A 25,037-nucleotide genomic window follows, 5' to 3' on the forward strand; every position below is an offset into this window, starting at 1 on the left:
GTGGGTGAGAATTTGAGTTTGAGAATTGGAGACCAAAATGATGAGTTGCACTGACTGGTTTATGAACGTCTATTCATTTAGCGTTTTAATGACCATGTTTGCACACTGATTGGTGTAAAAAAATAAAATAAAACTAAATAATAATAATCTAGCACACCTGTGCAGGTTTGACATGACATGACAGGTAGCTGTCTTGTGGGTGGTGCTGAATCCTGTTAAATGACATGAGGGTCTCATGCCTATACACAAGGGTGTGTCATTGCTGTTGCTTGACCATGCATTGGTTTCTGTGGTCAGTGAATGATAAAAACAAAATTTACCATCCATTGATGGATGGGAAATCCGCCATGAGGCATTTGTTTTTAGAAACTGCTGCTCACAACCAATGTTGCAATGGAGTGTCTCCATCTGCTGGTGGTATTGGAAAGGCATTAGTGCTATGACAGGGTCTGAAGAAGAAGAAGAAGAAGAAGACGGAAAAAAATATATATAAAAAGAAAAAGAGAGAGAGAGAGAGAGACTGACTTAGTGAGCGAGTGAGTGAGAGAGTGAGAGTGAGTGAGAGTGAATGAGTGAGTGAGTGATTAAGTGAGTGAGTGAGTGAGTGAGAACAAATGAGTTAAAGCAAGTGAGTGAGAGAGATCGAATGAATGAAAGTCTGAATGACAGAAAGAAAAAAGGATGAAGAAAGAAGCATGAAGAAAAAAAAATGTATATGGAGTTGCTGACATGAGTGCAATCTACAAAGCCGTTGAGGCTGATCCTCATGGGAGGATTATTGCACCAGGACCCTTAGCACTTTTAAAATGCCATTCAATGCCACGGGCTAGATGTAAACTGCAGATGACCATGTTGTGGTAGTTACCATGGATACCCAAGTGATGTGTGAGCTAACACATAGGCCCAACAGATTCCAAGAAGGCCAGAATCACCAGCGGCACCACCATCGATTGTCAGGTCACCCGGATTCAGCAAATACCAGAGTCCAAAATGATGCAGGTTTATACTGTTAATTTTCAGTTTATCGTTACAGTTGGTGTTATTCCATGTCGGAAGGGACGCAGCTACAGCCAGTGGGGTAACTAGAGACAGGCAGGCAGCTATGTGCAACAAAGGTAGGCGTGTTGTTTTCATATGCAGATCTGAAATATTGTCTTATATGCAAGAGGAGGAGTGATGGGGGTTCAGGCAAAAGCCAGGCTATGGATTGCATTGTTAAATGCTCCATCAGAGTGCAATGGTCGCCTGTCCTTTTTTTAAGTGATGATGTGGGTTTAGCCTGTGCTGTATGTATGTATGGGTGGCTGACTGCCACCCACCCAGAAAGTGTATGGGAGGCTGGTTGGCTGCCAGCCTTCCTTCCATTCCTATGAGTAATGTGAGTGCTCATGAAGGGGACATGGTTGGGTCCACCCCTTTCCCGGTTATCCCCTCTAGGCCTTTTGGCTTAGATCAAGTGTAAAAAAAGAAAGGATCTTGCGACAGATCGCATCCTGAGGCACGTTTTTTTTTTGTGTGAATACTTGCACTTGGGTGACTTGTGAGCACATACTGATACATACGTTCCCTATCTGGGGACCATAAATTAAATGGATTTTTGAGAAAGGGAGCTGATTTGGAAGCTTGCTTCTGTCGCCCTATGCATTGACCCGATGTGGCAGTATCTTCGGGTAGTGAACAGTGCACCACCCCATTCCAGTGTTAAACAAGAAAGATTCTCATTTAATCCTCCGTGGGTGAGAATTTGAGTTTGAGAATTGGAGACCAAAATGATGAGTTGCACTGACTGGTTTATGAACGTCTATTCATTTAGCGTTTTAATGACCATGTTTGCACACTGATTGGTGTAAAAAAATAAAATAAAACTAAATAATAATAATCTAGCACACCTGTGCAGGTTTGACATGACATGACAGGTAGCTGTCTTGTGGGTGGTGCTGAATCCTGTTAAATGACATGAGGGTCTCATGCCTATACACAAGGGTGTGTCATTGCTGTTGCTTGACCATGCATTGGTTTCTGTGGTCAGTGAATGATAAAAACAAAATTTACCATCCATTGATGGATGGGAAATCCGCCATGAGGCATTTGTTTTTAGAAACTGCTGCTCACAACCAATGTTGCAATGGAGTGTCTCCATCTGCTGGTGGTATTGGAAAGGCATTAGTGCTATGACAGGGTCTGAAGAAGAAGAAGAAGAAGACGGAAAAAAATATATATAAAAAGAAAAAGAGAGAGAGAGAGAGAGACTGACTTAGTGAGCGAGTGAGTGAGAGAGTGAGAGTGAGTGAGAGTGAATGAGTGAGTGAGTGATTGAGTGAGTGAGTGAGTGAGAACAAATGAGTTAAAGCAAGTAAGTGAGAGAGATCGAATGAATGAAAGTCTGAATGACAGAAAGAAAAAAGGATGAAGAAAGAAGCATGAAGAAAAAAAAATGCATATGGAGTTGCTGACATGAGTGCAATCTACAAAGCCGTTGAGGCTGATCCTCATGGGAGGATTATTGCACCAGGACCCTTAGCACTTTTAAAATGCCATTCAATGCCACGGGCTAGATGTAAACTGCAGATGACCATGTTGTGGTAGTTACCATGGATACCCAAGTGATGTGTGAGCTAACACATAGGCCCAACAGATTCCAAGAAGGCCAGAATCACCAGCGGCACCACCATCGATTGTCAGGTCACCCGGATTCAGCAAATACCAGAGTCCAAAATGATGCAGGTTTATACTGTTAATTTTCAGTTTATCGTTACAGTTGGTGTTATTCCATGTCGGAAGGGACGCAGCTACAGCCAGTGGGGTAACTAGAGACAGGCAGGCAGCTATGTGCAACAAAGGTAGGCGTGTTGTTTTCATATGCAGATCTGAAATATTGTCTTATATGCAAGAGGAGGAGTGATGGGGGTTCAGGCAAAAGCCAGGCTATGGATTGCATTGCTAAATGCTCCATCAGAGTGCAATGGTCGCCTGTCCTTTTTTTAAGTGATGATGTGGGTTTAGCCTGTGCTGTATGTATGTATGGGTGGCTGACTGCCACCCACCCAGAAAGTGTATGGGAGGCTGGTTGGCTGCCAGCCTTCCTTCCATTCCTATGAGTAATGTGAGTGCTCATGAAGGGGACATGGTTGGGTCCACCCCTTTCCCGGTTATCCCCTCTAGGCCTTTTGGCTTAGATCAAGTGTAAAAAAAGAAAGGATCTTGCGACAGATCGTATCCTGAGGCACGTTTTATTTTGTGTGAATACTTGCACTTGGGTGACTTGTGAGCACATACTGATACATACGTTCCCTATCTGGGGACCATAAATTAAATGGATTTTTGAGAAAGGGAGCTGATTTGGAAGCTTGCTTCTGTCGCCCTATGCATTGACCCGATGTGGCAGTATCTTCGGGTAGTGAACAGTGCACCACCCCATTCCAGTGTTAAACAAGAAAGATTCTCATTTAATCCTCCGTGGGTGAGAATTTGAGTTTGAGAATTGGAGACCAAAATGATGAGTTGCACTGACTGGTTTATGAACGTCTATTCATTTAGCGTTTTAATGACCATGTTTGCACACTGATTGGTGTAAAAAAATAAAATAAAACTAAATAATAATAATCTAGCACACCTGTGCAGGTTTGACATGACATGACAGGTAGCTGTCTTGTGGGTGGTGCTGAATCCTGTTAAATGACATGAGGGTCTCATGCCTATACACAAGGGTGTGTCATTGCTGTTGCTTGACCATGCATTGGTTTCTGTGGTCAGTGAATGATAAAAACAAAATTTACCATCCATTGATGGATGGGAAATCCGCCATGAGGCATTTGTTTTTAGAAACTGCTGCTCACAACCAATGTTGCAATGGAGTGTCTCCATCTGCTGGTGGTATTGGAAAGGCATTAGTGCTATGACAGGGTCTGAAGAAGAAGAAGAAGAAGAAGAAGAAGACGGAAAAAAATATATATAAAAAGAAAAAGAGAGAGAGAGAGAGAGACTGACTTAGTGAGCGAGTGAGTGAGAGAGTGAGAGTGAGTGAGAGTGAATGAGTGAGTGAGTGATTAAGTGAGTGAGTGAGTGAGTGAGAACAAATGAGTTAAAGCAAGTGAGTGAGAGAGATCGAATGAATGAAAGTCTGAATGACAGAAAGAAAAAAGGATGAAGAAAGAAGCATGAAGAAAAAAAAATGTATATGGAGTTGCTGACATGAGTGCAATCTACAAAGCCGTTGAGGCTGATCCTCATGGGAGGATTATTGCACCAGGACCCTTAGCACTTTTAAAATGCCATTCAATGCCACGGGCTAGATGTAAACTGCAGATGACCATGTTGTGGTAGTTACCATGGATACCCAAGTGATGTGTGAGCTAACACATAGGCCCAACAGATTCCAAGAAGGCCAGAATCACCAGCGGCACCACCATCGATTGTCAGGTCACCCGGATTCAGCAAATACCAGAGTCCAAAATGATGCAGGTTTATACTGTTAATTTTCAGTTTATCGTTACAGTTGGTGTTATTCCATGTCGGAAGGGACGCAGCTACAGCCAGTGGGGTAACTAGAGACAGGCAGGCAGCTATGTGCAACAAAGGTAGGCGTGTTGTTTTCATATGCAGATCTGAAATATTGTCTTATATGCAAGAGGAGGAGTGATGGGGGTTCAGGCAAAAGCCAGGCTATGGATTGCATTGCTAAATGCTCCATCAGAGTGCAATGGTCGCCTGTCCTTTTTTTAAGTGATGATGTGGGTTTAGCCTGTGCTGTATGTATGTATGGGTGGCTGACTGCCACCCACCCACCCAGAAAGTGTATGGGAGGCTGGTTGGCTGCCAGCCTTCCTTCCATTCCTATGAGTAATGTGAGTGCTCATGAAGGGGACATGGTTGGGTCCACCCCTTTCCCGGTTATCCCCTCTAGGCCTTTTGGCTTAGATCAAGTGTAAAAAAAGAAAGGATCTTGCGACAGATCGCATCCTGAGGCACGTTTTTTTTTGTGTGAATACTTGCACTTGGGTGACTTGTGAGCACATACTGATACATACGTTCCCTATCTGGGGACCATAAATTAAATGGATTTTTGAGAAAGGGAGCTGATTTGGAAGCTTGCTTCTGTCGCCCTATGCATTGACCCGATGTGGCAGTATCTTCGGGTAGTGAACAGTGCACCACCCCATTCCAGTGTTAAACAAGAAAGATTCTCATTTAATCCTCCGTGGGTGAGAATTTGAGTTTGAGAATTGGAGACCAAAATGATGAGTTGCACTGACTGGTTTATGAACGTCTATTCATTTAGCGTTTTAATGACCATGTTTGCACACTGATTGGTGTAAAAAAATAAAATAAAACTAAATAATAATAATCTAGCACACCTGTGCAGGTTTGACATGACATGACAGGTAGCTGTCTTGTGGGTGGTGCTGAATCCTGTTAAATGACATGAGGGTCTCATGCCTATACACAAGGGTGTGTCATTGCTGTTGCTTGACCATGCATTGGTTTCTGTGGTCAGTGAATGATAAAAACAAAATTTACCATCCATTGATGGATGGGAAATCCGCCATGAGGCATTTGTTTTTAGAAACTGCTGCTCACAACCAATGTTGCAATGGAGTGTCTCCATCTGCTGGTGGTATTGGAAAGGCATTAGTGCTATGACAGGGTCTGAAGAAGAAGAAGAAGAAGACGGAAAAAAATATATATAAAAAGAAAAAGAGAGAGAGAGAGAGAGACTGACTTAGTGAGCGAGTGAGTGAGAGAGTGAGAGTGAGTGAGAGTGAATGAGTGAGTGAGTGATTGAGTGAGTGAGTGAGTGAGAACAAATGAGTTAAAGCAAGTAAGTGAGAGAGATCGAATGAATGAAAGTCTGAATGACAGAAAGAAAAAAGGATGAAGAAAGAAGCATGAAGAAAAAAAAATGCATATGGAGTTGCTGACATGAGTGCAATCTACAAAGCCGTTGAGGCTGATCCTCATGGGAGGATTATTGCACCAGGACCCTTAGCACTTTTAAAATGCCATTCAATGCCACGGGCTAGATGTAAACTGCAGATGACCATGTTGTGGTAGTTACCATGGATACCCAAGTGATGTGTGAGCTAACACATAGGCCCAACAGATTCCAAGAAGGCCAGAATCACCAGCGGCACCACCATCGATTGTCAGGTCACCCGGATTCAGCAAATACCAGAGTCCAAAATGATGCAGGTTTATACTGTTAATTTTCAGTTTATCGTTACAGTTGGTGTTATTCCATGTCGGAAGGGACGCAGCTACAGCCAGTGGGGTAACTAGAGACAGGCAGGCAGCTATGTGCAACAAAGGTAGGCGTGTTGTTTTCATATGCAGATCTGAAATATTGTCTTATATGCAAGAGGAGGAGTGATGGGGGTTCAGGCAAAAGCCAGGCTATGGATTGCATTGCTAAATGCTCCATCAGAGTGCAATGGTCGCCTGTCCTTTTTTTAAGTGATGATGTGGGTTTAGCCTGTGCTGTATGTATGTATGGGTGGCTGACTGCCACCCACCCAGAAAGTGTATGGGAGGCTGGTTGGCTGCCAGCCTTCCTTCCATTCCTATGAGTAATGTGAGTGCTCATGAAGGGGACATGGTTGGGTCCACCCCTTTCCCGGTTATCCCCTCTAGGCCTTTTGGCTTAGATCAAGTGTAAAAAAAGAAAGGATCTTGCGACAGATCGTATCCTGAGGCACGTTTTATTTTGTGTGAATACTTGCACTTGGGTGACTTGTGAGCACATACTGATACATACGTTCCCTATCTGGGGACCATAAATTAAATGGATTTTTGAGAAAGGGAGCTGATTTGGAAGCTTGCTTCTGTCGCCCTATGCATTGACCCGATGTGGCAGTATCTTCGGGTAGTGAACAGTGCACCACCCCATTCCAGTGTTAAACAAGAAAGATTCTCATTTAATCCTCCGTGGGTGAGAATTTGAGTTTGAGAATTGGAGACCAAAATGATGAGTTGCACTGACTGGTTTATGAACGTCTATTCATTTAGCGTTTTAATGACCATGTTTGCACACTGATTGGTGTAAAAAAATAAAATAAAACTAAATAATAATAATCTAGCACACCTGTGCAGGTTTGACATGACATGACAGGTAGCTGTCTTGTGGGTGGTGCTGAATCCTGTTAAATGACATGAGGGTCTCATGCCTATACACAAGGGTGTGTCATTGCTGTTGCTTGACCATGCATTGGTTTCTGTGGTCAGTGAATGATAAAAACAAAATTTACCATCCATTGATGGATGGGAAATCCGCCATGAGGCATTTGTTTTTAGAAACTGCTGCTCACAACCAATGTTGCAATGGAGTGTCTCCATCTGCTGGTGGTATTGGAAAGGCATTAGTGCTATGACAGGGTCTGAAGAAGAAGAAGAAGAAGAAGAAGAAGACGGAAAAAAATATATATAAAAAGAAAAAGAGAGAGAGAGAGAGAGACTGACTTAGTGAGCGAGTGAGTGAGAGAGTGAGAGTGAGTGAGAGTGAATGAGTGAGTGAGTGATTAAGTGAGTGAGTGAGTGAGTGAGAACAAATGAGTTAAAGCAAGTGAGTGAGAGAGATCGAATGAATGAAAGTCTGAATGACAGAAAGAAAAAAGGATGAAGAAAGAAGCATGAAGAAAAAAAAATGTATATGGAGTTGCTGACATGAGTGCAATCTACAAAGCCGTTGAGGCTGATCCTCATGGGAGGATTATTGCACCAGGACCCTTAGCACTTTTAAAATGCCATTCAATGCCACGGGCTAGATGTAAACTGCAGATGACCATGTTGTGGTAGTTACCATGGATACCCAAGTGATGTGTGAGCTAACACATAGGCCCAACAGATTCCAAGAAGGCCAGAATCACCAGCGGCACCACCATCGATTGTCAGGTCACCCGGATTCAGCAAATACCAGAGTCCAAAATGATGCAGGTTTATACTGTTAATTTTCAGTTTATCGTTACAGTTGGTGTTATTCCATGTCGGAAGGGACGCAGCTACAGCCAGTGGGGTAACTAGAGACAGGCAGGCAGCTATGTGCAACAAAGGTAGGCGTGTTGTTTTCATATGCAGATCTGAAATATTGTCTTATATGCAAGAGGAGGAGTGATGGGGGTTCAGGCAAAAGCCAGGCTATGGATTGCATTGCTAAATGCTCCATCAGAGTGCAATGGTCGCCTGTCCTTTTTTTAAGTGATGATGTGGGTTTAGCCTGTGCTGTATGTATGTATGGGTGGCTGACTGCCACCCACCCACCCAGAAAGTGTATGGGAGGCTGGTTGGCTGCCAGCCTTCCTTCCATTCCTATGAGTAATGTGAGTGCTCATGAAGGGGACATGGTTGGGTCCACCCCTTTCCCGGTTATCCCCTCTAGGCCTTTTGGCTTAGATCAAGTGTAAAAAAAGAAAGGATCTTGCGACAGATCGCATCCTGAGGCACGTTTTTTTTTGTGTGAATACTTGCACTTGGGTGACTTGTGAGCACATACTGATACATACGTTCCCTATCTGGGGACCATAAATTAAATGGATTTTTGAGAAAGGGAGCTGATTTGGAAGCTTGCTTCTGTCGCCCTATGCATTGACCCGATGTGGCAGTATCTTCGGGTAGTGAACAGTGCACCACCCCATTCCAGTGTTAAACAAGAAAGATTCTCATTTAATCCTCCGTGGGTGAGAATTTGAGTTTGAGAATTGGAGACCAAAATGATGAGTTGCACTGACTGGTTTATGAACGTCTATTCATTTAGCGTTTTAATGACCATGTTTGCACACTGATTGGTGTAAAAAAATAAAATAAAACTAAATAATAATAATCTAGCACACCTGTGCAGGTTTGACATGACATGACAGGTAGCTGTCTTGTGGGTGGTGCTGAATCCTGTTAAATGACATGAGGGTCTCATGCCTATACACAAGGGTGTGTCATTGCTGTTGCTTGACCATGCATTGATTTCTGTGGTCAGTGAATGATAAAAACAAAATTTACCATCCATTGATGGATGGGAAATCCGCCATGAGGCATTTGTTTTTAGAAACTGCTGCTCACAACCAATGTTGCAATGGAGTGTCTCCATCTGCTGGTGGTATTGGAAAGGCATTAGTGCTATGACAGGGTCTGAAGAAGAAGAAGAAGAAGAAGACGGAAAAAAATATATATAAAAAGAAAAAGAGAGAGAGAGAGAGAGACTGACTTAGTGAGCGAGTGAGTGAGAGAGTGAGAGTGAGTGAGAGTGAATGAGTGAGTGAGTGATTGAGTGAGTGAGTGAGTGAGTGAGAACAAATGAGTTAAAGCAAGTGAGTGAGAGAGATCGAATGAATGAAAGTCTGAATGACAGAAAGAAAAAAGGATGAAGAAAGAAGCATGAAGAAAAAAAAATGTATATGGAGTTGCTGACATGAGTGCAATCTACAAAGCCGTTGAGGCTGATCCTCATGGGAGGATTATTGCACCAGGACCCTTAGCACTTTTAAAATGCCATTCAATGCCACGGGCTAGATGTAAACTGCAGATGACCATGTTGTGGTAGTTACCATGGATACCCAAGTGATGTGTGAGCTAACACATAGGCCCAACAGATTCCAAGAAGGCCAGAATCACCAGCGGCACCACCATCGATTGTCAGGTCACCCGGATTCAGCAAATACCAGAGTCCAAAATGATGCAGGTTTATACTGTTAATTTTCAGTTTATCGTTACAGTTGGTGTTGTTCCATGTCGGAAGGGACGCAGCTACAGCCAGTGGGGTAACTAGAGACAGGCAGGCAGCTATGTGCAACAAAGGTAGGCGTGTTGTTTTCATATGCAGATCTGAAATATTGTCTTATATGCAAGAGGAGGAGTGATGGGGGTTCAGGCAAAAGCCAGGCTATGGATTGCATTGCTAAATGCTCCATCAGAGTGCAATGGTCGCCTGTCCTTTTTTTAAGTGATTATGTGGGTTTAGCCTGTGCTGTATGTATGTATGGGTGGCTGACTGCCACCCACCCAGAAAATGTATGGGAGGCTGGTTGGCTGCCAGCCTTCCTTCCATTCCTATGAGTAATGTGAGTGCTCATGAAGGGGACATGGTTGGGTCCACCCCTTTCCCGGTTATCCCCTCTAGGCCTTTTGGCTTAGATCAAGTGTAAAAAAAGAAAGGATCTTGCGACAGATCGTATCCTGAGGCACGTTTTATTTTGTGTGAATACTTGCACTTGGGTGACTTGTGAGCACATACTGATACATACGTTCCCTATCTGGGGACCATAAATTAAATGGATTTTTGAGAAAGGGAGCTGATTTGGAAGCTTGCTTCTGTCGCCCTATGCATTGACCCGATGTGGCAGTATCTTCGGGTAGTGAACAGTGCACCACCCCATTCCAGTGTTAAACAAGAAAGATTCTCATTTAATCCTCCGTGGGTGAGAATTTGAGTTTGAGAATTGGAGACCAAAATGATGAGTTGCACTGACTGGTTTATGAACGTCTATTCATTTAGCGTTTTAATGACCATGTTTGCACACTGATTGGTGTAAAAAAATAAAATAAAACTAAATAATAATAATCTAGCACACCTGTGCAGGTTTGACATGACATGACAGGTAGCTGTCTTGTGGGTGGTGCTGAATCCTGTTAAATGACATGAGGGTCTCATGCCTATACACAAGGGTGTGTCATTGCTGTTGCTTGACCATGCATTGGTTTCTGTGGTCAGTGAATGATAAAAACAAAATTTACCATCCATTGATGGATGGGAAATCCGCCATGAGGCATTTGTTTTTAGAAACTGCTGCTCACAACCAATGTTGCAATGGAGTGTCTCCATCTGCTGGTGGTATTGGAAAGGCATTAGTGCTATGACAGGGTCTGAAGAAGAAGAAGAAGAAGAAGAAGAAGACGGAAAAAAATATATATAAAAAGAAAAAGAGAGAGAGAGAGAGAGACTGACTTAGTGAGCGAGTGAGTGAGAGAGTGAGAGTGAGTGAGAGTGAATGAGTGAGTGAGTGATTAAGTGAGTGAGTGAGTGAGTGAGAACAAATGAGTTAAAGCAAGTGAGTGAGAGAGATCGAATGAATGAAAGTCTGAATGACAGAAAGAAAAAAGGATGAAGAAAGAAGCATGAAGAAAAAAAAATGTATATGGAGTTGCTGACATGAGTGCAATCTACAAAGCCGTTGAGGCTGATCCTCATGGGAGGATTATTGCACCAGGACCCTTAGCACTTTTAAAATGCCATTCAATGCCACGGGCTAGATGTAAACTGCAGATGACCATGTTGTGGTAGTTACCATGGATACCCAAGTGATGTGTGAGCTAACACATAGGCCCAACAGATTCCAAGAAGGCCAGAATCACCAGCGGCACCACCATCGATTGTCAGGTCACCCGGATTCAGCAAATACCAGAGTCCAAAATGATGCAGGTTTATACTGTTAATTTTCAGTTTATCGTTACAGTTGGTGTTATTCCATGTCGGAAGGGACGCAGCTACAGCCAGTGGGGTAACTAGAGACAGGCAGGCAGCTATGTGCAACAAAGGTAGGCGTGTTGTTTTCATATGCAGATCTGAAATATTGTCTTATATGCAAGAGGAGGAGTGATGGGGGTTCAGGCAAAAGCCAGGCTATGGATTGCATTGTTAAATGCTCCATCAGAGTGCAATGGTCGCCTGTCCTTTTTTTAAGTGATGATGTGGGTTTAGCCTGTGCTGTATGTATGTATGGGTGGCTGACTGCCACCCACCCAGAAAGTGTATGGGAGGCTGGTTGGCTGCCAGCCTTCCTTCCATTCCTATGAGTAATGTGAGTGCTCATGAAGGGGACATGGTTGGGTCCACCCCTTTCCCGGTTATCCCCTCTAGGCCTTTTGGCTTAGATCAAGTGTAAAAAAAGAAAGGATCTTGCGACAGATCGCATCCTGAGGCACGTTTTTTTTTGTGTGAATACTTGCACTTGGGTGACTTGTGAGCACATACTGATACATACGTTCCCTATCTGGGGACCATAAATTAAATGGATTTTTGAGAAAGGGAGCTGATTTGGAAGCTTGCTTCTGTCGCCCTATGCATTGACCCGATGTGGCAGTATCTTCGGGTAGTGAACAGTGCACCACCCCATTCCAGTGTTAAACAAGAAAGATTCTCATTTAATCCTCCGTGGGTGAGAATTTGAGTTTGAGAATTGGAGACCAAAATGATGAGTTGCACTGACTGGTTTATGAACGTCTATTCATTTAGCGTTTTAATGACCATGTTTGCACACTGATTGGTGTAAAAAAATAAAATAAAACTAAATAATAATAATCTAGCACACCTGTGCAGGTTTGACATGACATGACAGGTAGCTGTCTTGTGGGTGGTGCTGAATCCTGTTAAATGACATGAGGGTCTCATGCCTATACACAAGGGTGTGTCATTGCTGTTGCTTGACCATGCATTGGTTTCTGTGGTCAGTGAATGATAAAAACAAAATTTACCATCCATTGATGGATGGGAAATCCGCCATGAGGCATTTGTTTTTAGAAACTGCTGCTCACAACCAATGTTGCAATGGAGTGTCTCCATCTGCTGGTGGTATTGGAAAGGCATTAGTGCTATGACAGGGTCTGAAGAAGAAGAAGAAGAAGAAGACGGAAAAAAATATATATAAAAAGAAAAAGAGAGAGAGAGAGAGAGACTGACTTAGTGAGCGAGTGAGTGAGAGAGTGAGAGTGAGTGAGAGTGAATGAGTGAGTGAGTGATTGAGTGAGTGAGTGAGTGAGTGAGAACAAATGAGTTAAAGCAAGTGAGTGAGAGAGATCGAATGAATGAAAGTCTGAATGACAGAAAGAAAAAAGGATGAAGAAAGAAGCATGAAGAAAAAAAAATGTATATGGAGTTGCTGACATGAGTGCAATCTACAAAGCCGTTGAGGCTGATCCTCATGGGAGGATTATTGCACCAGGACCCTTAGCACTTTTAAAATGCCATTCAATGCCACGGGCTAGATGTAAACTGCAGATGACCATGTTGTGGTAGTTACCATGGATACCCAAGTGATGTGTGAGCTAACACATAGGCCCAACAGATTCCAAGAAGGCCAGAATCACCAGCGGCACCACCATCGATTGTCAGGTCACCCGGATTCAGCAAATACCAGAGTCCAAAATGATGCAGGTTTATACTGTTAATTTTCAGTTTATCGTTACAGTTGGTGTTGTTCCATGTCGGAAGGGACGCAGCTACAGCCAGTGGGGTAACTAGAGACAGGCAGGCAGCTATGTGCAACAAAGGTAGGCGTGTTGTTTTCATATGCAGATTTGAAATATTGTCTTATATGCAAGAGGAGGAGTGATGGGGGTTCAGGCAAAAGCCAGGCTATGGATTGCATTGCTAAATGCTCCATCAGAGTGCAATGGTCGCCTGTCCTTTTTTTAAGTGATTATGTGGGTTTAGCCTGTGCTGTATGTATGTATGGTTGGCTGACTGCCACCCACCCAGAAAATGTATGGGAGGCTGGTTGGCTGCCAGCCTTCCTTCCATTCCTATGAGTAATGTGAGTGCTCATGAAGGGGACATGGTTGGGTCCACCCCTTTCCCGGTTATCCCCTCTAGGCCTTTTGGCTTAGATCAAGTGTAAAAAAAGAAAGGATCTTGCGACAGATCGTATCCTGAGGCACGTTTTATTTTGTGTGAATACTTGCACTTGGGTGACTTGTGAGCACATACTGATACATACGTTCCCTATCTGGGGACCATAAATTAAATGGATTTTTGAGAAAGGGAGCTGATTTGGAAGCTTGCTTCTGTCGCCCTATGCATTGACCCGATGTGGCAGTATCTTCGGGTAGTGAACAGTGCACCACCCCATTCCAGTGTTAAACAAGAAAGATTCTCATTTAATCCTCCGTGGGTGAGAATTTGAGTTTGAGAATTGGAGACCAAAATGATGAGTTGCACTGACTGGTTTATGAACGTCTATTCATTTAGCGTTTTAATGACCATGTTTGCACACTGATTGGTGTAAAAAAATAAAATAAAACTAAATAATAATAATCTAGCACACCTGTGCAGGTTTGACATGACATGACAGGTAGCTGTCTTGTGGGTGGTGCTGAATCCTGTTAAATGACATGAGGGTCTCATGCCTATACACAAGGGTGTGTCATTGCTGTTGCTTGACCATGCATTGGTTTCTGTGGTCAGTGAATGATAAAAACAAAATTTACCATCCATTGATGGATGGGAAATCCGCCATGAGGCATTTGTTTTTAGAAACTGCTGCTCACAACCAATGTTGCAATGGAGTGTCTCCATCTGCTGGTGGTATTGGAAAGGCATTAGTGCTATGACAGGGTCTGAAGAAGAAGAAGAAGAAGAAGACGGAAAAAAATATATATAAAAAGAAAAAGAGAGAGAGAGAGAGAGACTGACTTAGTGAGCGAGTGAGTGAGAGAGTGAGAGTGAGTGAGAGTGAATGAGTGAGTGAGTGATTAAGTGAGTGAGTGAGTGAGAACAAATGAGTTAAAGCAAGTGAGTGAGAGAGATCGAATGAATGAAAGTCTGAATGACAGAAAGAAAAAAGGATGAAGAAAGAAGCATGAAGAAAAAAAAATGTATATGGAGTTGCTGACATGAGTGCAATCTACAAAGCCGTTGAGGCTGATCCTCATGGGAGGATTATTGCACCAGGACCCTTAGCACTTTTAAAATGCCATTCAATGCCACGGGCTAGATGTAAACTGCAGATGACCATGTTGTGGTAGTTACCATGGATACCCAAGTGATGTGTGAGCTAACACATAGGCCCAACAGATTCCAAGAAGGCCAGAATCACCAGCGGCACCACCATCGATTGTCAGGTCACCCGGATTCAGCAAATACCAGAGTCCAAAATGATGCAGGTTTATACTGTTAATTTTCAGTTTATCGTTACAGTTGGTGTTATTCCATGTCGGAAGGGACGCAGCTACAGCCAGTGGGGTAACTAGAGACAGGCAGGCAGCTATGTGCAACAAAGGTAGGCGTGTTGTTTTCATATGCAGATCTGAAATATTGTCTTATATGCAAGAGGAGGAGTGATGGGGGTTCAGGCAAAAGCCAGGCTATGGATTGCATTGTTAAATGCTCCATCAGAGTGCAATGGTCGCCTGTCCTTTTTTTAAGTGATGATGTGGGTTTAGCCTGTGCTGTATGTATGTATGGGTGGCTGACTGCCACCCACCCAGAAAGTGTATGGGAGGCTGGTTGGCTGCCAGCCTTCCTTCCATTCCTATGAGTAATGTGAGTGCTCATGAAGGGGACATGGTTGGGTCCACCCCTTTCCCGGTTATCCCCTCTAGGCCTTTTGGCTTAGATCAAGTGTAAAAAAAGAAAGGATCTTGCGACAGATCGCATCCTGAGGCACGTTTTTTTTTGTGTGAATACTTGCACTTGGGTGACTTGTGAGCACATACTGATACATACGTTCCCTATCTGGGGACCATAAATTAAATGGATTTTTGAGAAAGGGAGCTGATTTGGAAGCTTGCTTCTGTCGCCCTATGCATTGACCCGATGTGGCAGTATCTTCGGGTAGTGAACAGTGCACCACCCCATTCCAGTGTTAAACAAGAAAGATTCTCATTTAATCCTCCGTGGGTGAGAATTTGAGTTTGAGAATTGGAGACCAAAATGATGAGTTGCACTGACTGGTTTATGAACGTCTATTCATTTAGCGTTTTAATGACCATGTTTGCACACTGATTGGTGTAAAAAAATAAAATAAAACTAAATAATAATAATCTAGCACACCTGTGCAGGTTTGACATGACATGACAGGTAGCTGTCTTGTGGGTGGTGCTGAATCCTGTTAAATGACATGAGGGTCTCATGCCTATACACAAGGGTGTGTCATTGCTGTTGCTTGACCATGCATTGGTTTCTGTGGTCAGTGAATGATAAAAACAAAATTTACCATCCATTGATGGATGGGAAATCCGCCATGAGGCATTTGTTTTTAGAAACTGCTGCTCACAACCAATGTTGCAATGGAGTGTCTCCATCTGCTGGTGGTATTGGAAAGGCATTAGTGCTATGACAGGGTCTGAAGAAGAAGAAGAAGAAGAAGAAGAAGACGGAAAAAAATATATATAAAAAGAAAAAGAGAGAGAGAGAGAGACTGACTTAGTGAGCGAGTGAGTGAGAGTGAGTGAGAGTGAATGAGTGAGTGAGTGATTGAGTGAGTGAGTGAGTGAGAACAAATGAGTTAAAGCAAGTGAGTGAGAGAGATCGAATGAATGAAAGTCTGAATGACAGAAAGAAAAAAGGATGAAGAAAGAAGCATGAAGAAAAAAAAATGTATATGGAGTTGCTGACATGAGTGCAATCTACAAAGCCGTTGAGGCTGATCCTCATGGGAGGATTATTGCACCAGGACCCTTAGCACTTTTAAAATGCCATTCAATGCCACGGGCTAGATGTAAACTGCAGATGACCATGTTGTGGTAGTTACCATGGATACCCAAGTGATGTGTGAGCTAACACATAGGCCCAACAGATTCCAAGAAGGCCAGAATCACCAGCGGCACCACCATCGATTGTCAGGTCACCCGGATTCAGCAAATACCAGAGTCCAAAATGATGCAGGTTTATACTGTTAATTTTCAGTTTATCGTTACAGTTGGTGTTATTCCATGTCGGAAGGGACGCAGCTACAGCCAGTGGGGTAACTAGAGACAGGCAGGCAGCTATGTGCAACAAAGGTAGGCGTGTTGTTTTCATATGCAGATCTGAAATATTGTCTTATATGCAAGAGGAGGAGTGATGGGGGTTCAGGCAAAAGCCAGGCTATGGATTGCATTGCTAAATGCTCCATCAGAGTGCAATGGTCGCCTGTCCTTTTTTTAAGTGATTATGTGGGTTTAGCCTGTGCTGTATGTATGTATGGGTGGCTGACTGCCACCCACCCAGAAAGTGTATGGGAGGCTGGTTGGCTGCCAGCCTTCCTTCCATTCCTATGAGTAATGTGAGTGCTCATGAAGGGGACATGGTTGGGTCCACCCCTTTCCCGGTTATCCCCTCTAGGCCTTTTGGCTTAGATCAAGTGTAAAAAAAGAAAGGATCTTGCGACAGATCGCATCCTGAGGCACGTTTTTTTTTGTGTGAATACTTGCACTTGGGTGACTTGTGAGCACATACTGATACATACGTTCCCTATCTGGGGACCATAAATTAAATGGATTTTTGAGAAAGGGAGCTGATTTGGAAGCTTGCTTCTGTCGCCCTATGCATTGACCCGATGTGGCAGTATCTTCGGGTAGTGAACAGTGCACCACCCCATTCCAGTGTTAAACAAGAAAGATTCTCATTTAATCCTCCGTGGGTGAGAATTTGAGTTTGAGAATTGGAGACCAAAATGATGAGTTGCACTGACTGGTTTATGAACGTCTATTCATTTAGCGTTTTAATGACCATGTTTGCACACTGATTGGTGTAAAAAAATAAAATAAAACTAAATAATAATAATCTAGCACACCTGTGCAGGTTTGACATGCCATGACAGGTAGCTGTCTTGTGGGTGGTGCTGAATCCTGTTAAATGACATGAGGGTCTCATGCCTATACACAAGGGTGTGTCATTGCTGTTGCTTGACCATGCATTGGTTTCTGTGGTCAGTGAATGATAAAAACAAAATTTACCATCCATTGATGGATGGGAAATCCGCCATGAGGCATTTGTTTTTAGAAACTGCTGCTCACAACCAATGTTGCAATGGAGTGTCTCCATCTGCTGGTGGTATTGGAAAGGCATTAGTGCTATGACAGGGTCTGAAGAAGAAGAAGAAGAAGAAGAAGAAGAAGAAGAAGACGGAAAAAAATATATATAAAAAGAAAAAGAGAGAGAGAGAGAGAGACTGACTTAGTGAGCGAGTGAGTGAGAGAGTGAGAGTGAGTGAAAGTGAATGAGTGAGTGAGTGATTAAGTGAGTGAGTAAGTGAGTGAGAACAAATGAGTTAAAGCAAGTGAGTGAGAGAGATCGAATGAATGAAAGTCTGAATGACAGAAAGAAAAAAGGATGAAGAAAGAAGCATGAAGAAAAAAAAATGTATATGGAGTTGCTGACATGAGTGCAATCTACAAAGCCGTTGAGGCTGATCCTCATGGGAGGATTATTGCACCAGGACCCTTAGCACTTTTAAAATGCCATTCAATGCCACGGGCTAGATGTAAACTGCAGATGACCATGTTGTGGTAGTTACCATGGATACCCAAGTGATGTGTGAGCTAACACATAGGCCCAACAGATTCCAAGAAGGCCAGAATCACCAGCGGCACCACCATCGATTGTCAGGTCACCCGGATTCAGCAAATACCAGAGTCCAAAATGATGCAGGTTTATACTGTTAATTTTCAGTTTATCGTTACAGTTGGTGTTATTCCATGTCGGAAGGGACGCAGCTACAGCCAGTGGGGTAACTAGAGACAGGCAGGCAGCTATGTGCAACAAAGGTAGGCGTGTTGTTTTCATATGCAGATCTGAAATATTGTCTTATATGCAAGAGGAGGAGTGATGGGGGTTCAGGCAAAAGCCAGGCTATGGATTGCATTGCTAAATGCTCCATCAGAGTGCAATGGTCGCCTGTCCTTTTTTTAAGTGATGATGTGGGTTTAGCCTGTGCTGTATGTATGTATGGGTGGCTGACTGCCACCCACCCAGAAAGTGTATGGGAGGCTGGTTGGCTGCCAGCCTTCCTTCCATTCCTATGAGTAATGTGAGTGCTCATGAAGGGGACATGGTTGGGTCCACCCCTTTCCCGGTTATCCCCTCTAGGCCTTTTGGCTTAGATCAAGTGTAAAAAAAGAAAGGATCTTGCGACAGATCGCATCCTGAGGCACGTTTTTTTTTGTGTGAATACTTGCACTTGGGTGACTTGTGAGCACATACTGATACATACGTTCCCTATCTGGGGACCATAAATTAAATGGATTTTTGAGAAAGGGAGCTGATTTGGAAGCTTGCTTCTGTCGCCCTATGCATTGACCCGATGTGGCAGTATCTTCGGGTAGTGAACAGTGCACCACCCCATTCCAGTGTTAAACAAGAAAGATTCTCATTTAATCCTCCGTGGGTGAGAATTTGAGTTTGAGAATTGGAGACCAAAATGATGAGTTGCACTGACTGGTTTATGAACGTCTATTCATTTAGCGTTTTAATGACCATGTTTGCACACTGATTGGTGTAAAAAAATAAAATAAAACTAATTAATAATAATCTAGCACACCTGTGCAGGTTTGACATGCCATGACAGGTAGCTGTCTTGTGGGTGGTGCTGAATCCTGTTAAATGACATGAGGGTCTCATGCCTATACACAAGGGTGTGTCATTGCTGTTGCTTGACCATGCATTGGTTTCTGTGGTCAGTGAATGATAAAAACAAAATTTACCATCCATTGATGGATGGGAAATCCGCCATGAGGCATTTGTTTTTAGAAACTGCTGCTCACAACCAATGTTGCAATGGAGTGTCTCCATCTGCTGGTGGTATTGGAAAGGCATTAGTGCTATGACAGGGTCTGAAGAAGAAGAAGAAGACGGAAAAAAATATATATAAAAAGAAAAAGAGAGAGAGAGAGAGACTGACTTAGTGAGCGAGTGAGTGAGAGAGTGAGAGTGAGTGAGAGTGAATGAGTGAGTGATTGAGTGAGTGAGTGAGTGAGTGAGAACAAATGAGTTAAAGCAAGTGAGTGAGAGAGATCGAATGAATGAAAGTCTGAATGACAGAAAGAAAAAAGGATGAAGAAAGAAGCATGAAGAAAAAAAAATGTATATGGAGTTGCTGACATGAGTGCAATCTACAAAGCCGTTGAGGCTGATCCTCATGGGAGGATTATTGCACCAGGACCCTTAGCACTTTTAAAATGCCATTCAATGCCACGGGCTAGATGTAAACTGCAGATGACCATGTTGTGGTAGTTACCATGGATACCCAAGTGATGTGTGAGCTAACACATAGGCCCAACAGATTCCAAGAAGGCCAGAATCACCAGCGGCACCACCATCGATTGTCAGGTCACCCGGATTCAGCAAATACCAGAGTCCAAAATGATGCAGGTTTATACTGTTAATTTTCAGTTTATCGTTACAGTTGGTGTTATTCCATGTCGGAAGGGACGCAGCTACAGCCAGTGGGGTAACTAGAGACAGGCAGGCAGCTATGTGCAACAAAGGTAGGCGTGTTGTTTTCATATGCAGATCTGAAATATTGTCTTATATGCAAGAGGAGGAGTGATGGGGGTTCAGGCAAAAGCCAGGCTATGGATTGCATTGCTAAATGCTCCATCAGAGTGCAATGGTCGCCTGTCCTTTTTTTAAGTGATGATGTGGGTTTAGCCTGTGCTGTATGTATGTATGGGTGGCTGACTGCCACCCACCCAGAAAGTGTATGGGAGGCTGGTTGGCTGCCAGCCTTCCTTCCATTCCTATGAGTAATGTGAGTGCTCATGAAGGGGACATGGTTGGGTCCACCCCTTTCCCGGTTATCCCCTCTAGGCCTTTTGGCTTAGATCAAGTGTAAAAAAAGAAAGGATCTTGCGACAGATCGCATCCTGAGGCACGTTTTTTTTTGTGTGAATACTTGCACTTGGGTGACTTGTGAGCACATACTGATACATACGTTCCCTATCTGGGGACCATAAATTAAATGGATTTTTGAGAAAGGGAGCTGATTTGGAAGCTTGCTTCTGTCGCCCTATGCATTGACCCGATGTGGCAGTATCTTCGGGTAGTGAACAGTGCACCACCCCATTCCAGTGTTAAACAAGAAAGATTCTCATTTAATCCTCCGTGGTTGAGAATTTGAGTTTGAGAATTGGAGACCAAAATGATGAGTTGCACTGACTGGTTTATGAACGTCTATTCATTTAGCGTTTTAATGACCATGTTTGCACACTGATTGGTGTAAAAAAATAAAATAAAACTAAATAATAATAATCTAGCACACCTGTGCAGGTTTGACATGACATGACAGGTAGCTGTCTTGTGGGTGGTGCTGAATCCTGTTAAATGACATGAGGGTCTCATGCCTATACACAAGGGTGTGTCATTGCTGTTGCTTGACCATGCATTGGTTTCTGTGGTCAGTGAATGATAAAAACAAAATTTACCATCCATTGATGGATGGGAAATCCGCCATGAGGCATTTGTTTTTAGAAACTGCTGCTCACAACCAATGTTGCAATGGAGTGTCTCCATCTGCTGGTGGTATTGGAAAGGCATTAGTACTATGACAGGGTCTGAAGAAGAAGAAGAAGAAGACAGAAAAAAATATATATAAAAAGAAAAAGAGAGAGAGAGAGAGAGACTGACTTAGTGAGCGAGTGAGTGAGAGAGTGAGAGTGAGTGAGAGTGAATGAGTGAGTGAGTGATTGAGTGAGTGAGTGAGTGAGTGAGTGAGAACAAATGAGTTAAAGCAAGTGAGTGAGAGAGATCGAATGAATGAAAGTCTGAATGACAGAAAGAAAAAAGGATGAAGAAAGAAGCATGAAGAAAAAAAAATGTATATGGAGTTGCTGACATGAGTGCAATCTACAAAGCCGTTGAGGCTGATCCTCATGGGAGGATTATTGCACCAGGACCCTTAGCACTTTTAAAATGCCATTCAATGCCACGGGCTAGATGTAAACTGCAGATGACCATGTTGTGGTAGTTACCATGGATACCCAAGTGATGTGTGAGCTAACACATAGGCCCAACAGATTCCAAGAAGGCCAGAATCACCAGCGGCACCACCATCGATTGTCAGGTCACCCGGATTCAGCAAATACCAGAGTCCAAAATGATGCAGGTTTATACTGTTAATTTTCAGTTTATCGTTACAGTTGGTGTTATTCCATGTCGGAAGGGACGCAGCTACAGCCAGTGGGGTAACTAGAGACAGGCAGGCAGCTATGTGCAACAAAGGTAGGCGTGTTGTTTTCATATGCAGATCTGAAATATTGTCTTATATGCAAGAGGAGGAGTGATGGGGGTTCAGGCAAAAGCCAGGCTATGGATTGCATTGCTAAATGCTCCATCAGAGTGCAATGGTCGCCTGTCCTTTTTTTAAGTGATGATGTGGGTTTAGCCTGTGCTGTATGTATGTATGGGTGGCTGACTGCCACCCACCCAGAAAGTGTATGGGAGGCTGGTTGGCTGCCAGCCTTCCTTCCATTCCTATGAGTAATGTGAGTGCTCATGAAGGGGACATGGTTGGGTCCACCCCTTTCCCGGTTATCCCCTCTAGGCCTTTTGGCTTAGATCAAGTGTAAAAAAAAGAAAGGATCTTGCGACAGATCGCATCCTGAGGCACGTTTTTTTTTTGTGTGAATACTTGCACTTGGGTGACTTGTGAGCACATACTGATACATATGTTCCCTATCTGGGGACCATAAATTAAATGGATTTTTGAGAAAGGGAGTTGATTTGGAAGCTTGCTTCTGTCGCCCTATGCATTGACCCGATGTGGCAGTATCTTCGGGTAGTGAACAGTGCACCACCCCATTCCAGTGTTAAACAAGAAAGATTCTCATTTAATCCTCCGTGGGTGAGAATTTGAGTTTGAGAATTGGAGACCAAAATGATGTGTTGCACTGACTGGTTTATGAACGTCTATTCATTTAGCGTTTTAATGACCATGTTTGCACACTGATTGGTGTAAAAAAATAAAATAAAACTAAATAATAATAATCTAGCACACCTGTGCAGGTTTGACATGCCATGACAGGTAGCTGTCTTGTGGGTGGTGCTGAATCCTGTTAAATGACATGAGGGTCTCATGCCTATACACAAGGGTGTGTCATTGCTGTTGCTTGACCATGCATTGGTTTCTGTGGTCAGTGAATGATAAAAACAAAATTTACCATCCATTGATGGATGGGAAATCCGCCATGAGGCATTTGTTTTTAGAAACTGCTGCTCACAACCAATGTTGCAATGGAGTGTCTCCATCTGCTGGTGGTATTGGAAAGGCATTAGTGCTATGACAGGGTCTGAAGAAGAAGAAGAAGAAGAAGAAGAAGAAGAAGACGGAAAAAAATATATATAAAAAGAAAAAGAGAGAGAGAGAGAGAGACTGACTTAGTGAGCGAGTGAGTGAGAGAGTGAGAGTGAGTGAGAGTGAATGAGTGAGTGAGTGATTAAGTGAGTGAGTAAGTGAGTGAGAACAAATGAGTTAAAGCAAGTGAGTGAGAGAGATCGAATGAATGAAAGTCTGAATGACAGAAAGAAAAAAGGATGAAGAAAGAAGCATGAAGAAAAAAAAATGTATATGGAGTTGCTGACATGAGTGCAATCTACAAAGCCGTTGAGGCTGATCCTCATGGGAGGATTATTGCACCAGGACCCTTAGCACTTTTAAAATGCCATTCAATGCCACGGGCTAGATGTAAACTGCAGATGACCATGTTGTGGTAGTTACCATGGATACCCAAGTAATTTGTGAGCTAACACATAGGCCCAACAGATTCCAAGAAGGCCAGAATCACCAGCGGCACCACCATCGATTGTCAGGTCACCCGGATTCAGCAAATACCAGAGTCCAAAATGATGCAGGTTTATACTGTTAATTTTCAGTTTATCGTTACAGTTGGTGTTATTCCATGTCGGAAGGGACGCAGCTACAGCCAGTGGGGTAACTAGAGACAGGCAGGCAGCTATGTGCAACAAAGGTAGGCGTGTTGTTTTCATATGCAGATCTGAAATATTGTCTTATATGCAAGAGGAGGAGTGATGGGGGTTCAGGCAAAAGCCAGGCTATGGATTGCATTGCTAAATGCTCCATCAGAGTGCAATGGTCGCCTGTCCTTTTTTTAAGTGATGATGTGGGTTTAGCCTGTGCTGTATGTATGTATGGGTGGCTGACTGCCACCCACCCAGAAAGTGTATGGGAGGCTGGTTGGCTGCCAGCCTTCCTTCCATTCCTATGAGTAATGTGAGTGCTCATGAAGGGGACATGGTTGGGTCCACCCCTTTCCCGGTTATCCCCTCTAGGCCTTTTGGCTTAGATCAAGTGTAAAAAAAGAAAGGATCTTGCGACAGATCGCATCCTGAGGCACGTTTTTTTTTGTGTGAATACTTGCACTTGGGTGACTTGTGAGCACATACTGATACATACGTTCCCTATCTGGGGACCATAAATTAAATGGATTTTTGAGAAAGGGAGCTGATTTGGAAGCTTGCTTCTGTCGCCCTATGCATTGACCCGATGTGGCAGTATCTTCGGGTAGTGAACAGTGCACCACCCCATTCCAGTGTTAAACAAGAAAGATTCTCATTTAATCCTCCGTGGGTGAGAATTTGAGTTTGAGAATTGGAGACCAAAATGATGAGTTGCACTGACTGGTTTATGAACGTCTATTCATTTAGCGTTTTAATGACCATGTTTGCACACTGATTGGTGTAAAAAAATAAAATAAAACTAAATAATAATAATCTAGCACACCTGTGCAGGTTTGACATGCCATGACAGGTAGCTGTCTTGTGGGTGGTGCTGAATCCTGTTAAATGACATGAGGGTCTCATGCCTATACACAAGGGTGTGTCATTGCTGTTGCTTGACCATGCATTGGTTTCTGTGGTCAGTGAATGATAAAAACAAAATTTACCATCCATTGATGGATGGGAAATCCGCCATGAGGCATTTGTTTTTAGAAACTGCTGCTCACAACCAATGTTGCAATGGAGTGTCTCCATCTGCTGGTGGTATTGGAAAGGCATTAGTGCTATGACAGGGTCTGAAGAAGAAGAAGAAGACGGAAAAAAATATATATAAAAAGAAAAAGAGAGAGAGAGAGAGAGACTGACTTAGTGAGCGAGTGAGTGAGAGAGTGAGAGTGAGTGAGAGTGAATGAGTGAGTGATTGAGTGAGTGAGTGAGTGAGTGAGAACAAATGAGTTAAAGCAAGTGAGTGAGAGAGATCGAATGAATGAAAGTCTGAATGACAGAAAGAAAAAAGGATGAAGAAAGAAGCATGAAGAAAAAAAAATGTATATGGAGTTGCTGACATGAGTGCAATCTACAAAGCCGTTGAGGCTGATCCTCATGGGAGGATTATTGCACCAGGACCCTT

At 43.2% G+C, this 25,037-nt stretch overlaps 14 pseudogenes; all 14 read left to right on the forward strand.

Annotated features, from left to right (window-relative positions):
* Nucleotides 1–1,426: 1,426 nt before the first annotated feature.
* Nucleotides 1,427–1,691, forward strand: LOC130288022 (U2 spliceosomal RNA; annotated as a pseudogene).
* Nucleotides 1,692–3,151: 1,460 nt separating this feature from the next.
* On the forward strand, nt 3,152–3,415 carry LOC130287735 (U2 spliceosomal RNA; annotated as a pseudogene).
* A 1,477-nt stretch (nt 3,416–4,892) lies between these two features.
* Nucleotides 4,893–5,156, forward strand: LOC130286657 (U2 spliceosomal RNA; annotated as a pseudogene).
* A 1,460-nt stretch (nt 5,157–6,616) lies between these two features.
* On the forward strand, nt 6,617–6,880 carry LOC130287737 (U2 spliceosomal RNA; annotated as a pseudogene).
* A 1,477-nt stretch (nt 6,881–8,357) lies between these two features.
* LOC130286658 (U2 spliceosomal RNA) lies at nt 8,358–8,621 on the forward strand (annotated as a pseudogene).
* Nucleotides 8,622–10,088: 1,467 nt separating this feature from the next.
* LOC130287738 (U2 spliceosomal RNA) lies at nt 10,089–10,352 on the forward strand (annotated as a pseudogene).
* A 1,473-nt stretch (nt 10,353–11,825) lies between these two features.
* On the forward strand, nt 11,826–12,089 carry LOC130286659 (U2 spliceosomal RNA; annotated as a pseudogene).
* A 1,467-nt stretch (nt 12,090–13,556) lies between these two features.
* Nucleotides 13,557–13,820, forward strand: LOC130287739 (U2 spliceosomal RNA; annotated as a pseudogene).
* Nucleotides 13,821–15,283: 1,463 nt separating this feature from the next.
* Nucleotides 15,284–15,547, forward strand: LOC130286660 (U2 spliceosomal RNA; annotated as a pseudogene).
* Nucleotides 15,548–17,006: 1,459 nt separating this feature from the next.
* On the forward strand, nt 17,007–17,270 carry LOC130286661 (U2 spliceosomal RNA; annotated as a pseudogene).
* A 1,482-nt stretch (nt 17,271–18,752) lies between these two features.
* Nucleotides 18,753–19,016, forward strand: LOC130286662 (U2 spliceosomal RNA; annotated as a pseudogene).
* A 1,455-nt stretch (nt 19,017–20,471) lies between these two features.
* Nucleotides 20,472–20,735, forward strand: LOC130286663 (U2 spliceosomal RNA; annotated as a pseudogene).
* Nucleotides 20,736–22,203: 1,468 nt separating this feature from the next.
* On the forward strand, nt 22,204–22,469 carry LOC130288783 (U2 spliceosomal RNA; annotated as a pseudogene).
* Nucleotides 22,470–23,948: 1,479 nt separating this feature from the next.
* Nucleotides 23,949–24,212, forward strand: LOC130286664 (U2 spliceosomal RNA; annotated as a pseudogene).
* Nucleotides 24,213–25,037: the final 825 nt, after the last annotated feature.

The sequence above is a fragment of the Hyla sarda genome, chromosome 8, assembly GCF_029499605.1.
Source record: "Hyla sarda isolate aHylSar1 chromosome 8, aHylSar1.hap1, whole genome shotgun sequence".
In the NCBI taxonomy this organism is placed as follows: domain Eukaryota; kingdom Metazoa; phylum Chordata; class Amphibia; order Anura; family Hylidae; genus Hyla; species Hyla sarda.